Source organism: Orcinus orca, chromosome 16 (genome assembly GCF_937001465.1).
Source record: "Orcinus orca chromosome 16, mOrcOrc1.1, whole genome shotgun sequence".
NCBI classification, from domain to species: Eukaryota; Metazoa; Chordata; class Mammalia; order Artiodactyla; family Delphinidae; genus Orcinus; species Orcinus orca.
Genome location: NC_064574.1, coordinates 20221232 through 20234511, shown reverse-complemented (window position 1 = coordinate 20234511; position 13280 = coordinate 20221232). Strand labels below are relative to the sequence as shown.

The window sequence follows — 13280 nt, the reverse complement described above, 5'->3', positions numbered from 1 at the left end:
CAGCGGGAGGGGCTGCAACAGTGAGATGCATCTCTTTGATTCCTCTATAGTTTGAAGGCGTCACGGCTTTAATTTTGATCGTGAAAACACTCACGTTAGCAAACACTTTTGAAACTTCCCTTTCACAGCCTGATTCCAGTTGGTCACCCCTCTTTCACCTACTCCCTAAACAACGCTCCTTGTCCATTTCTTGGTCTGCCCTATAGATTGATAATGTAAATTAAACTGAATCATATTTTACTCACATAAATTTAACATCTCTTGCTTGTCCAGCAATGCTTGAAGTATTGTACGGTTACTAAGAGAGAAAGCTCCTGGGGTCAGATTACCTGGCTTCGTATCTTTCTGCTGCCTCTTCCTCGCTCTGAAATCTTGGGCAGGTTAGTTAACCCCTCTGGTGTAGTTTTAAAACATGGTACCCAGTTCTTTGACTCTTCCCCCATTGAAAGTTGAAGATTATGTTCCTTTCCCTCAAGTCTGAGTGGACTTAGGACTGCTTAGAGATCTATAGAGTTTAATAGAAGTAACGCTATGTCACAGTTCCAAGGATAGATCATAAAAGGCCAAGCAACTTCTTCCTGGTTTCTAGGAACACTCACCCTTGGACTCCTGGGCCACCATATAAGAAGCCTGACTACCCTGAGACCACCACGTTGGAGTGGCCATGGTAGATGCTCCAGTCTACATTTCCAGCTGAGCCCAGCCTTTGGCCAACCCAGCCCAGGGACCAGGCATGGGAGTGAAGAAGCCATCCTGGAAGTCTTAGAAGCCATCTATTCCAAACCCCAGCTGTTTGGATTACTCCAGCCACGCACGAAATCCCAGGAGAGGCTCCAGACCTCATGGAACAGGGGAATACTGCCCTGCTGTGTCCTGCCCAAATTCCTGATCCACAGACTCTACGAACCCACTAAGACAGGTGTTTTTTTTATGCTATTAAGTTGTGTGATAGTTTGTTATGTGGCAATAGCTAAGCAGAACATCCCCTAATCCTCAGTTTCCTTATCTGTAAAATGGTTCCATTAAGGTGGCCGCCTTGTTGAGTTCTATGAAAAGTAAATGATGGCCATGCATCTGGCAAACTGGAAGCACTCAAATGATGGTAATTATTATTATCATCACTTTCACCGTTTCAGTTAATTGAAGAATATATGGGTTAAATATATTTGATGAGAATCCCCCAATTATTTTTTTTGCGCAAACAGCCTCTCCTAATTAGATGAATAAGAGATATTCATGGAAAAGATGAGCCCAATTTTCAGCTAAAAATAATTCGTCTGCAAGGTTGCAGAATGTTATTAGTTTTTTTAAAGATGCTAACATGGATTTGGTACATGTATTTGTGTTGGGAGGTGGTATGTGCGTGTAGCTGTGACTCCACGTTTGTTTGACATCTTCCCCAGGAAGAAGCTTACAAATTGATTGACGTAGACATAACAAGAGGCACAGGGATCGTGCAGATATACACAGCCATACACTCACGGATGCCACTGCAGCGTGCAGAGGACCCAAAGTGGTAACTGACACCCCCATTAGTGGGCTTCATCCTTCCCTTCCAAGCTTAAACGCTTTTATTTTCTCATCCACAGATCAATAGGGCTGGCAGGAAAGTGTCTGTCTTCCATGTCAGAACAGTGAGACCCCAGCAGGTCAGAGGGCCCCAGCCCCTCCTTGGGGTCCTTACACCCAGCCTAGCTGAGCAGGAGTCCGAGACGCAGGCTGGACCACACTTGAGCATCCAGCCGTCAGCGTACAAAATCAGATCTGATCGGGCCTGTGGAAGATAAATGAGCTGGAGTCCCCCAGCTCCAGATTTGGTCATCTCTTTATGAGCTCTGAAGGGCCTATTAGCAGCTCTGACGAAGACTGGGTGAGATGAAGTCGGCCTTGAACAACGTTAGCTGGCAGAATCAAATCAGTCCCAGTCCCCCTGGGGAGAAGGAGACTGGCGGGCTTTCAGACACAGCATCCTCTCCTCTCCATTGCCCAGAAGGTTTATATGAACACTCAGTGGGGGGGAAAAAAAAACAGGTAAGCACTTTTTTTCCAGTAGAATCGCCTCAGAATTTCCTCATATATCTAATAGCTTCTCCTCAGGCAATTTGACCTCCCCGCTTAGACAGGTGTGCTCTTATTTTCCCTCTCAGAGTCTCTACTTAGGAGGGGCTGTCACCATCTAGAGAGGCCAGCTGAAGCCAGCTCCCTCGTCACCGTTTCTGAACCCTGCATCCCACTCAATTCTTTAGAAACTGGACTGGTCTTCAGGGTGCTGAGGCCATGTGGGGTGGGGGATACAGGACAGGGACTGGAGGTCCAGCTCTTCGTCGCTGGGAGACCGTGGGCTGTCGACCCTCTCCAGCCGTAGTTAACCCTTCTGTAAAATGGGACAGTTTGTTGCATCCCAGGGTGACTGCCATGAGGAGCAAATGGAATCATGGAATCATGTGTTTACAGCTGATGAGACATTCATTAAAGATCCCTCAGTCCTTCCCCTCTTAGCCAGCGTAACTGATCAAGGGGCATCTAGAGAAGACAAACAGCTCCACCAAGGTAATTAAGATAATTAAAAGGTAATTAAATCTAGGACAAGATTTGGGGAGAAGGAAACACCTTCCTGAAGAAAATGCAGGCCATACATGGGACTGAGTGAACTGATGAGGATGATTATAATTTTTGTAACTTTCAGTTTGAATTAAAAAAAAGAAAAAATCCCACAAGGACTCAGAGGCAAAAAATATACAAATCAATTTTCACTACAAAGTAAAGGAGCTGTTACAGTGGAGGATTACTGGACTGAATGTCAATATTATGACATAGTGTGAGTGTGTTTCGTGTTTGGTAATTGCAATCATTGTTCCTTCTGTTGTGGTCATCCATTTACGATGCTTGGTGTCAGTTTATTTCTCTCTTGTAAAAATAAAATACAGTGTGTATGTGTGAAAAAAAAGAAAAGAAAATGCAGGCCTATTAATGAATACATTGCCCCTACCCTACATCTCAGGTCACATGATATATAGACCAAAGAAGACTTAGGTATGAATGCTGACTTCCCAGCTGTGTGACCTTGGTCTGGTTATTTACCCTCTCTGATCCTCCATTTTTAGCTGTAGAATTGGTACAATAATACTATTTATGTTGGAAGGTTGTTGAAAGAAAAGTATGCATAATCCCTGACTGAGTAGCTGACACCAACATCACGCTCCATAAATATCAGTTACCTTCTCCTTTCTTTTCTTGTTTCCGTCTGTGGAATGTGAGATGTTTGCCCTCCTGCCTTGCCCCACACCCTTGCTTCTCACTGTGTGTCTGTCTCTTTACCTTACTTTATTCTTTACCCACTCTGGGGCTACTTGCCTCTCTCAGGCTTCTTGCTCAGAAATCCCTCCAGCCCTCTATTATTCAGACATATGGCAGTCTTAATCCTCCTCATGTTATAAGTTGTGATTATGCGTCTAACTCCCTTACTTAATTGTGAGCTCCCTGAGGTTGGGGACTGTCTCTTATTGATCAAATAATGATTGATCGAGAGGTTTTAAGTATTTGCTTTTTAAATCCAGAGACCACTATTTGTGTGCCAAAAAATAGGAGTGAGCAGAGAGTGAGACAGACAAGGAACCTGCCCTCTTAGGACTTAAATTCAAGGGGGGTTGGGGGGAGGGAGACAGAAACCAAAACCAAAGTACAAGTAAGCAATAAGATAATTAATATTTGTAATATGTCCTTCCAAAGATGGAAACCAAAGGATTGAGATGAAGGGGAAGTGGCTTTTGATGGGAAAATCTTTCCAAGGAGGCTCCATTCAACCAGGATGTCACATGAGACACAAAGGGTGACATCTGAGGGGCTCCCATGTTGACAGAAAGAATGAAGAAACACAGTCTTGGCCAAAAGCCAAGGCGAGAGAATTTCTTCAGGGAGAAGGAATAGGATATGCAAAGGTCCTGAGGCAGGGAAGAGCTTGATGGCTCTCGGAATAAAAGGAAATTATCGTACCCAGAGCAGACCGTGTATGGTAAACCCGAGGAAGCAGGTTACAGGGCTCAATAGGACAAAGTAAGGTATTGAGATTAGAGGTCGGCAAACTACGGCCCTCAGGCCAAGATTGGCCTGCTGTCTGTTTCCATAAATCATGTTTTGTTAGAACACAGCCACACCCATCCATATCTATACACATCTACATGCCGTCTATGGCTGCTCTCAGGCTAAATGGCATGGCCAAGTACGTGCAACAGACACCTCATAGCCCACAAAGCCAGGAAACACATACTCTCTGGCCCTTTACAGAAAAAGTCCGCTGATGCAAAAAAGTTTGAGGATGCAGAAAGAAGCCAGTGTGAAGGGTTTTTAACCGAGGAGGGATTTATCTGATCAGACACTCAGTGCCTGGTGCCGACTAGCTTCTCAAACGTGCTTGTTGAAGGAGTGAGTGGATACTTAGATGAATAACCCTTCATTATCCACAGCCATATAATACAATTCCCTCTGGAAGCACAAATAATTGGGGGTTTACGGGACTGAGTGGGCGGCCCCCAATCTATCCATCCGGGGAGACTCCGTTTTTCACAGCGCTAGCAGCTGAAGGATACTTAGAAAATTGAATGTTTGATGCAGCTTCAAATTGGAAATAGCAGTGTGGTTTTCACCACAGGGAACCCTCTTAATGTAAATCCAACCCAATTACACACACGCAGGCAGGCGCCGAGTTTGCAGTAAGACTGAGTTTTGCCCAGCAGCAAACTAGGCACAGCTTGGGAGAGGGAAAGGAGGGCTGCCGGAGAGGGTGCAGGAGCTGCTGAAGGCACTTCCCCCCGCCAACCCAGGAGTCACTCGTGTGACTCACGTGTGGGGGGTTGCTGGGTGGCTTACAGAACCCCAGAGGAAAAGGATAGAGTGGTTTATGCAAAGGCACGCCAAGCTGCACCCGGCAATTGCAACATCACGAATGGGGGAAATTGCTTGAAAATCGTAACTAACTTTTGGACCCTGAAAGCCATTCCTCTGGCCAGTTACTGATGACCAAAGCCTTAGGGAAAGTTGAGACTGGGGCTTTTTTTTTCTCGATCAGTGGCAACAAGCTTTGTGGGTTGTATGCAAAACTAGACATGTAGAATGATGGGTGTTCTCAGGCTGAGGTAGGCTGGACACAGAATTGGGTAGATTAAACATCTGTGCTGTGTTCATGGGGGTTCTTATGAGGGTAATGCCTTTCTGAGTGCTACAGGGTCCCCCATTCAATGCCCACTTCCTGAAATATAGACATGGGGGCCCTTGCTAAGTATCCAGGGTTCCACTGGATTCTCCTAAGAACCTATGTTAGTCAGTTTGGGCTACCATAACAAACTACCACAAACTGGCTGGCTTTAAAACAACAGAAATTTATTTTCTTTCAGTTCTGGAGCCTAGAAGTCTCAAATCAAAGTGCAGGCAGGGTCATACTTTCTCCCAAGACTTGAAGGGAGGATCATCCTTATCTCTTTCCTAGCTTCTGTTGGTGGCTGGCCATCCTTGGTGTTCCTTGGTTTGTAGTTGCATTATTCTCCTCTCTACCTCCATGGGCACATGGCCTTCTCCCCGTGGGTCTCTGTGTCTGAATTTCCCAATCACTGGATTAGGGACCACCCTAATTCAATATGACCCCATCTGAACTTGATTATATCTGCAAAGACTCTATTTCCTAATAAGGTCATATTCACATAGGTGCCAGTGGTTAGTGTTTGAACATATATTTCAGGAGACATAATTCTACCCATGATAGAGTTGTAGGTCAAGGTCCTGTGGAAGGGTCCTATAGAAGGAAGAACCCACCCATGGCGTGGATTAGACATTATTCTCACTGGCTAGAGAGGGCATTTGGAGAAGGTAGTCGTGTTCCCACTAGTATGAAGGCTCTGGGTGTGGGTAATCTTGAGTGTCCAGCAGACCAGACCAGCTCATGGAAGACTTGACCTCCAACCCAACACAAGTGCTGGGCACCCAAATCAACCCCTTCCCAGAGGTCCTCTTCTCAGCTCTTTCTCTAGCACCTCCCCAGACAGACACCTCACTTTCTATCTTTTGCTGACCCTCTACTCCCCTGTGCTCCCCAGCCTATCTGCCTCTTACCCACATCAAAGGCTAATTCTCTTCTTTCCCTCTGCAGCCTTTGGTGGCTCATGGAAGAGTCAAATGATGCTCAAAACATGAGCTTAAATGGTTTTCCCTTCATCAAAGGTAGGAAGGGCTCCATTTTTTTTAAGTCATAATAAAAATAATAATAAACACTGATTTACCTTCCTGGAGTGAAAACATTTTTCTTCCATCTTAGAAAAGGCATCTTTCTGCCCAAGACATGTCTGATCGACAATGTCTGATGCAGCAAAGAAAAACTAGATTGAGTGCTACAGTAATGAAGGTTTGAAGTTCCTATGCCCCTGCCAACCTTTGACAAGTAGTGTGGTCAGCACCTAAACTCTGAAATGTACAGAGAGGGAACTCCGTGAAAGACCTATAGCTTAATTTCAAATGGAAACCTCCACTCAAAGCTAAAGGCTCAGGGAAAAAAAAACCATCCGCATCAGCTTGTCTCAAGCTGTAATGTGAACACAGGTCACCTGGAGCTCTTGTTAAAATGCAGATTCTGTTCTCTAGGTAGGTCTGGGCTGGGGCCTGAGAGTCTGCTGTTCTCACAAGATCTTAGATGCTGCTGTTGCTGCTTGTCGCCTGACCACACCTCGAGTATCAAGGATCTATATAATTGCTCACCCTGGAGCATCTGTATCCAAGTCATGAGACAGCCAACATCCATGCTGATCCCTCTTAGTCAATATAGGAAATCATCCAAGAAAAATGGTTCCCATGAGAGTCTACAAAGCTACCTTCAGCTTGAACAACAAGTGAGGGTTTGTAAATATGGTTATGTTTTCCTAAATTGGCATTCATGCCAACCAAGTTTCTACCAGTAACTACACAATTTCTATAAAATCCTATGATTCTAGGAAAAATAAAAATTTTGTCATTTTACAATGATCCTGATTATGGCAGGAAGTGGGAGAAAGTTTTCATATTGAGGTCTGCGTCCATGCAGATGTATTGGACCCTCACTAAAACCCTACAGGAAAGGTGAAGAAACTGAGGCCCAGGGAAGCGAAATCCAAAATTGGCTCTAAGCGCCAAAATTATTTCACTGGAACGCATCGGTCCTCATGGTCCCTGTTGATTGGTTCCTCGTTGGTTTTCCCTCTCTGATGCTCAAGCCTGATTTCTCCTTGTGCGGACCCGATTAGAGTTAGACAGCAAGCAAGTTTGCATCCTCACTTTCTCTGAACCTCAGCTTGCTCCCATTAAAACTGATAACTGGGCTTCCCCGGTGGTGCAGTGGTTAAGAATCCGCCTGCCAATGCAGGGGACATGGGTTCGAGCCCTGGTCCGGGAAGATCCCACATGCCATGGAGCAACTAAGCCCATGCGCCACAACTATTGAGCCTGCACTGTAGAACCCGTAAGCCACAACTACTGAAGCCCGCTTACCTACAGCCCGTGCTCTGCAACAAGAGAAGCCACCGCAATGAGAAGCCCGCGCACCGCAACGAAGAGTAGCCCCCTCTCGCCACAACTACAGAAAGCCTGCACGCAGCAAGGAAGACCCAACGCAGCCCAAAATAAATAAAATAAAATAAATTAATTAAAAAAAAAAAAACAGGGTAACCATAGGGTCTACTCCATAGAGCTGACAGGAGAATCAACCTGAGGGGAATCACCCTGCATGGATCCCATAAAAAGGAGCACAAAGCCTATCCCACTCCCTCCACTCAACCATGGAGGCAGAAGGAAAGGAAGGGCAGGAGCCCCAAATCACTGTTCTGGTCCCAGAAATCCACTGCCCAGTCATTTCCTGCATGTGCTAACTTCCCCTCCATGGTGCTCAGTTACAAGACTCCTCGCCCATGACAGCAGGGAAGGGAGTGGCCAGAGCTGACATAAAATTGTGACTAACTTCTAAATAAACCACGGGGGTGCCGGGATTAGGATTTCCAACCCCGTTCCATAACTCCTTGACCTTTTCTGAGTGGGGATGTTGGGGAAATGACCAAGGAAGTGGTGACTTGTATGTATCTGGGGTATCTGAAAGTTCCTATTCCTTCTAAACCTGCACAGGGTGGAGTTTACTGGTTAATATCTCAGCTCCAGAACCCAGCCTGGAATCCTGATTCTAACATTCCAGGTGTATGACCTGGATCAAAGCTCTTAGCCTTTCTGTGCCTCAGTTTCCTCATCCGTAAATGTCATAATGTTATTGTAAAGGGCAAGTGAAAGAACTCATATCATACACTTACTTTTTTTCCTGGCTCATAGTAAACATTCGATAAATAATAGTGATCACTATTATTTTTATTTTGTTAACATCATTGGCAGCTCTCCCTGCCAATATAGCTTAAACCTTTTCCCTGTAACTCCTGTCTTTTCACAGTCTGGGTTTCGAGAATCAAACACTGTTTGATTTCTCTTTTTCTTCTCTCCCCCAGTAAACATAGTCAGAGTTCTGGAGTTTTTTGTGAGGGTTTTTTGTTGTTGTTGTTGTATTTATTTTAATTTGGCAAAAGACAAATACTAATTTTTTCCAAACTTACTGAGATATAATTGACAAGTAACATCTTATATATTTAAGGTATACAACACAATGATTGATATATGTATACCCAGCATTTTCAAATGGAATAGCCACTGGAAATAAATTCCCTCGAGTTCTGTAATAGTTTAATCTTGAAAAAAAGAGCAAGGAAGTCTGATTTAAAATGCTAAATCTTACAGGGAGGTGGTATGTTGCAGGAACGTGGTAGAAGATTCTGAGGTTTTACTTGGGCTCAATGGGGGAAAAAAGATGATTAACTGGTAATGTCCAATATGGCCACAAAAGTGGGAAATTGGCAACAAGACAAACATGTAGCTCATTTGCTTTCCCTGTGGTGTAGAAGACAGAGAACCAGCCTTGGAGTCAAAGGAGTTGATTGGCCCCTTAATGGATGGTGTGGCTTTGAAAAAGTTAACCAATATTCCAGGTCCAAATTCCTCATTTTTATGAATGGGGGCCGCTCTGAATATTCAGAAATTAATACACATAATTTAGTTTTAGGCATAGCATAGGGACTAATGGTATCAAATCTCTCCTTCTCTCTACTTCCACCTCCATCTCTCCTTCTCTTTTTCTCTCACCCTCCGTCCCTCTTTCTTTTTCCCTTTATACTCTCTGAACACTGGCCAGTCATCCCATTCTTTCGCCCCTCACTTTCTCTGATGACCTATCCCCACACAATTTCCACTTGAACGGGAATATTTCAGTCCTTCCCCCAGAGTCCTTGTGTTGGCCTCCAGTTCTGAACCCACAGGATCAGGGAATCTCATCACATTGCTGGTGGCTTGCCCTCTACATCCTTGCACAAAATAACGTTGCTGAAGCTTAACCCCTCAAAGTCTTCACTAGCTATTCTAAAAAACAGGCCATTCAATCGCCATTACTGATCGACTAAACTCCTCCTACCTGTCAGCTCCTTTTTGGTCACTGGGGATAGAGACATGAAAGAGATCTTCTTGTACTGGATACATGGAATAATTAAATTACCTTAGGGGCTGAAGGCAAAATTCTTAGAAGAGGTCACAGCTGAACTGGGTCTTAAAACTTATTTCAGCAGAGCAGGGAGGGTTTATGAAAGGCACAGGGATTCCCAAGCCTAAAAGCATAGAACCCCAGAATTGGGTGCATTCTAATACTACCAGCTCCCCTTGGAGTGCCTTCTCCCCATTCCCAAGACCATCCTGCCCCTCACTCCCACCCCATTTCCTAGAATACTTCTATGCTTCCATCCCATAATCCAGGTTTACATCTTTCACCCGAATCACGTCTCCCAGCATGAGTTACTTATCCTGTGTTCCAACCTCTCTGGCTTAATTACCATATAATCCAACAACCCAGCCCAGTGAATTTCTAAGAGTAACCTAAAGGGAACACCCACATAAGAATCACTTGGAGAGCTTATTAAAAATGCAGTGTCTGTGGCTTCACCCATGATCTTCTGAGTCAGAATAGCAGGGAGGAGACTACAGGAGTCTACATTTTCAGAAGATCTCCCCACGACTTCACTGCACACCCAAGATGGAGAACTGCAGCCTCCATCCTTGCTAAGGTCACATGAGTCAATAACGGCTTCTCCTTCCTGGGAATTTATTGAGCACCTTCTATAGGCCAACCATTCTGTGAAAAATGTTCATATACATCAACTCTTTAAAAGTGATCATGCCGTTAATTTGTGCCCTGTTTGAGCCAGGTTCAAATATCATTGCCTTTAATTCTCCCAACAACTATGTTGATAACTGCATTGAATAAGAATAAACTCTTCAAGAAATCTTTTCCTCCTAAATAGTTTGAAGTTAGGAAGCAATACACATAGCTCTGGTGTGTGCATATCTTTGTGCCTCCAAGAATGACCATGTAGATTCACCCAGTCTGGACAAAGAGCGGAGAAGAAGGGAAGAGAAAGAGCAGAGAAGAAGGGAAGAGCAGAGAAGAAGGGAAAGAGCAGAGAAGAAGGGAAGCCACCACGCACAGCAATGCATCCTGGGTGGGCCTAAAAGGACTCAGACATTGTCTCCTGAACTTTCATTTTGGCCTGTGGGCTTAAGTTTTGACAAATGGAACAGTCAGATAATGGCAGGGAATGTTCTTAACAACCCTCTGCCCAAGCATGTAGGGTATATGGTGCCTGGTATAGGGTTCTTGAATAAGAGATTTGCATTTAAAACAAGACTCTGTCACTCATTTTCTGAAAGAACTTGAGTGAGTCAGGAGAGATCTGAATGGTAGAGGATTTACCCCTAAGGGTTTTAGGAGAATTCACAGAGATACTACATGCAATGCATTCAGCATACTCCAGGGTTTCAATACGAGGATGATGGTAGACTTCACAGCCCCTCACTCTGAATTCAAACCCAGCCTCATTTCTGCCTGTGTTCAGAGAATCCCTAGACCCCATTTCCCCTTTTGCAGACCCTGATCTTCTGTTTTCTCTTCTCTGTTTTCCCCGGAAGCTCAGACCTGCTCAGCAGGGAGGTGAACTGCTAGACAAGAGGCCCTCATCACTTGGGCATCACCATGAAGTGGGAAAAGTCCCCTGGGACTACCTGCACAGCATGAAGTGGGCTTCAGGAGTTGGAGGCCGAATAAAGTGGGATGAGGAACCGGGTCTCACCAACAGGCTGCCTTCAGCCTGGCTTTACAGAAATTGTGACACTGAGCCTCACAACGTTGACAAGAGGGTTGGTTACAAATGAGTGACTTGGGGAGGGTTTTAGCCATTTCCAGTGGGGATGGAAGAGCCTGGCTGAGCTGGAAGTGGAGCTGAGTGTGGTGCCAGGAAAGCAGAAAGAACTCCTGGCATTTTCCAAGAAAGAACACACCCCCATCCCTAAACCCCCAACATACATACCAATGCAGGTCATAAGGGTGGCCCGTATCCATGATGGTAGGTATCCTGTCCACCTCATCTACCACTCTAGCCAACTCAAAGAAGCGTTGAATGAATGAATGAATCTAAAGGACCAGAAGGACTCTCAGCCTTGGTTGCAGAAGGATCCTCCCAATTCTGAAATTTCAGCCAGGAGTGGCCTTCTCACACATTTTGGGGGGAAAGAAAATAAAGTTGATGCCTCCTAGTGTCAAGCACGCCACTAGGAAACTTACACCCATTCTTCCACTTAATCTCCTCTTAGCAGTTCTGCTAGGCTTACATCCCCAACTTTGTTTTATTCAGAGGAGCCTGGCCTACTTCAGAGAATTAAGTGACTTGCCCAACATCACACAGAAAGAATAGGTAGAGCAGGGTTATGAATCCGTGAAGCTCTCCCTACAATGCTGGTGCTTTTTTTCATCATACCACTTCAAGGCACTGGAGACCCCTCTGCACACCTTACCAGTCAAGGGGATTCACTTCACCCTTCTCCTCTTTATAACTTAGAGAGAACTAAAGGGATTTTTGTTTGTCTTTGTTTTATTGGACCCTTTTCACCTACTTAAATCCTAGACCAGCTCTATCCAATAGAAATATAATGCCAAATATACAAGTTTTAAATTGTTACTGGTCACGTTAAAAAAAAGCCAACAGAAACATGGCGAAATCTATACTAATGATGTATTTTGTTTAATCCAATATATCCCAAATATTGTCACTTCAACATGTAAGCAATGTGGGAAATTATTAGTAAGCTATATCATACTAAGTTCCTGGATATTCAGTGTGTACTTTACCTCCAGCACATCTCAACTTGATGAGCCAGTTTTCAAGCGTCCGATAGGCCCTGTGGGACAGAGAACCCCTGCATGTATAAGACAGCGTATTGTGTTGAGGATGGAACAGAAAAGAGCCCTAAGGAGCCTGCAGCACTGTCCCTGGAGTCCTGGCCTCGTGGACCCCTGCTACAGGTGGCCTTGGGTGGCTAGAGCCTGGTAGGGTGACCCCCAACTGCAGGCTGTCTCCTGTTCATATTCCCGGGGAGGATCAGAGAGACCCCTGAGTTGGCAGGTTGTAGGGCCACCCATTTCCCCACTGGAGTCTCGAATCAACCCAAGTGGTCCTCCCCTGGAGTGTGTGGTTTGTCCCTGTGCTGTCCCTGCCTTTCCTTCTTCAGGTCTGGGCAACCAGAGCCCCATGGGAACCCAGCACTATAGGCTGTCACTTGGCCCAGACCAGCAGGAGGGCTGTGAAGCGGGGATCGTGCACCAGAGCCAGCAAGGCAGGGATTCCTTCCTCCCCACCGCGTGTTTGCCCTGTCTTCCATATTGGAAGCTCTCGCTCGCCCCTGTCTCAGGCCTGGCTGGGCTCCCTTTTGAGTGTCTTCAGCTCCACAGGAAAGCTGCCAGGCTGGGCCAAGGAGGCTGGAACGACTCTGTCCCTTTGTTAGAGACAGGAAGTGCCTGAGGCCCATTTGCTGAACTACCATCCACTCCCAACAGGCACCTGGCAGCTAACAGATTAATCACAGCAATGGATTATGTTTCCTGAGCACTTACTATAACCCCCAGAATCTGAGCAAAGCCCTTGACACAGATTATCTCATTCAGTCCATTCTCTACCTGGCAGCCTGAACCAGCTTTTTGAAACACAAAACTGATCGTACAACCTTCTTGCTTCAAAGACTTCAGTGAATTCCCAGTGCTCAGAGCAAAAACCCAAACGCTCAGCATGGCCTCTGAGCAGGCCAGGCTCCTGCTGGCCCCTGAAGCCCATCTGGCCCTCCCCTGCCTCCCCTCTGGC

At 45.5% G+C, this 13280-nt stretch overlaps 1 long non-coding RNA gene across 1 annotated transcript; it reads left to right on the top strand.

Annotated features, from left to right (window-relative positions):
- Nucleotides 1-626: 626 nt before the first annotated feature.
- LOC125961418 (uncharacterized) lies at nt 627-12760 on the top strand. Its single transcript, XR_007472128.1, has 3 exons — nt 627-919; nt 11059-11492; nt 12655-12760. It is a non-coding gene; the product is annotated as an uncharacterized LOC125961418 (long non-coding RNA).
- Nucleotides 12761-13280: the final 520 nt, after the last annotated feature.